The sequence below is a fragment of the Leuciscus leuciscus genome, assembly GCF_965113295.1.
Source record: "Leuciscus leuciscus genome assembly, contig: HAP1_SCAFFOLD_445, whole genome shotgun sequence".
NCBI classification, from domain to species: Eukaryota; Metazoa; Chordata; class Actinopteri; order Cypriniformes; family Leuciscidae; genus Leuciscus; species Leuciscus leuciscus.
This window is the reverse complement of record NW_028118294.1, coordinates 43,115-45,162: the sequence shown is the minus strand read 5'-3', so window position 1 is coordinate 45,162 and position 2,048 is coordinate 43,115. Positions and strand designations below refer to the sequence as shown.

General features: G+C 35.8%; 1 long non-coding RNA gene across 1 annotated transcript; it reads left to right on the top strand.

The window, feature by feature from the left end:
- Window positions 1-1,264: 1,264 nt before the first annotated feature.
- LOC309491701 lies at window positions 1,265-1,840 on the top strand. Its single transcript, XR_014203263.1, has 3 exons — window positions 1,265-1,338; window positions 1,549-1,610; window positions 1,692-1,840. It is a non-coding gene; the product is annotated as an uncharacterized lncRNA (long non-coding RNA).
- Window positions 1,841-2,048: the final 208 nt, after the last annotated feature.

Here is a 2,048-nt window from a genome sequence, read left to right as displayed (position 1 = left end):
ACACACACACGAATAATCTTTATTTAAACTTATTTTGTTATTCACATTCATTTCAGTATAATGATGGATCATAACCACACCAAACAAACAATATTAATCGCTTCTTTATTGGGTTTTCATGTTTACATTTACAGCACATTTTTATATACATAGTTACTGATTTGAAGTGCACACAAATTAGTTACGTTGTATATGTTACTTATATTTGTTTCTACTTTGAGTTTAAGTTTACTGTCCGTGATGAACTTCAGGCATGGTCTGCTGCAGCCGCATCCTGGCGTGACAAGGATTAGAGTCCGGGCAGGAACAGAATTTAAGTATTATTGGTTACGCCCGGACCTACCATTTGCTGGGAATTGCCCGGGGGAGGAAGAAACGTTACTGTCTTCATAAGTTGATTTATTTAGGATATTTACGATATTTGATTACATTTTGCTTTCCTTATGTTTATTTACTATATATGATTTGTTTTATTTGTTTTTGATTTATTTAAGGTTATATGTTGAATGCAAAGTTAAATTGTTTCCCCTCTTAATTTGTAATGGGCCCATCCTTTCCTTTATAAGCTGTTGCTTTGTTCATTTGAGCAGGTCAGTTTTAGTTTGTTTTGTTGGTTTTTGTCTAACTGTTTTTGAGCTCATTTTCTGTCTGTCTGTTTTATTTTATTGTAAGAAATTTATGAGTTTGTAAAATTAATTTTTTTTCTTGGGTTCAAATAAAGACCCTTTTTTTTTTTTTTTTTTTGCAAAGCTTGTGTTCCTTGTTCTTGTCTTCTCGGTCCCTCACAGAAGGTTATGCCGAATTTGAGTCTTTAATTAAAATGACAGGGAACACCTCAAAGTCTGCAAAAGCCAGGAGAGAGGGCTGGCAAAAAGTAGCAGACAAATTAAATGCGTAAGTGCTGTCCATGGTCCATGTTTCTATCACTTTCTACAGTATGTAGTTTTGCATTTGAATAATTACTTTGTTCTTTTATGTCAGAGCCACCACGGGACCCACTAGAACATGGGGACAAGTAAAAGTGAAGTACAAGAATATTCTACTAAATCTTAGCCTTTAATTCTTATACTGTCTTTATTTTAAAAAGCCACTTTTTTCCCCTCTTTTTAAAAGCCACTGTTAAATAATGTGTTTGTCTGTTTATAACAACCACCAAGAAAAAGGCTGAAAAAATCAATAAAACAGGTGGTGGTCCTGCACCACCACAATATACCCCAGCAGAGGAGCTGGCCCTTGGGTTGAATGAAAACCGAACCATTGTGGAGATGGGCATCCCCGGGGGCAGCTCTTCCTCAGACCCAAAGCCAGGGACCAGTAGCAGCAACACCTTCATTACTGGTAGGCTAAATGAGCTTTCAATTCTCTTAGTACACTGTCAAATGATTTGTTGCTGCATTAAATTAAGTATAATCCAAATGGCTGGTACAGTCATTTCAACCGTTTGTGAAAGTGAAAACTTCTAAACTTTTAGTTAATATAAAATATGTTGCCATGAGTTCTTGATCACATTATATTTTTTACAGTATATTTTTTCCCTCTTTTGTGCAGTTTTACATAATACACCAACACTTTTACCTGTTCCCAAGCAAGTGGTGGCTGAAGCATATGCAGTAAGTTGTGTACTTTTTCTAACTTGCATAAAGGGAAGAAAGTGCAACACTTTGTAATGCCCATTTATTTCCATTGCACAGGACAGTGAAGAAACCCTCTCAGATGACTGTCCTTTGGAGGAAGAACCTGTAAGTGCATAAATAACTTTACACTAATTTGTATATACTTGTGTACCTATTCTTTCTGTCTGCAATATGAGTTGCAGGAGTCCACACCTAGAGAAAGGCTTGCAGAAGAGTCTGCACAAAAGAACTGATACAGAGGTGGACAGTGTTGTACTTTTACTTTTTACTTTTGTTGCATGAGGCATGTTTTGGCCCTTTTTTTTTTCTTTCACAAAATGACACAGGGTGACATCCATTCCCTATATAAACGGCATCTTCAACAAAAAATCAAGCATTTTGACCTGAAAAAACACAAATTAAGAGGAGAAATTG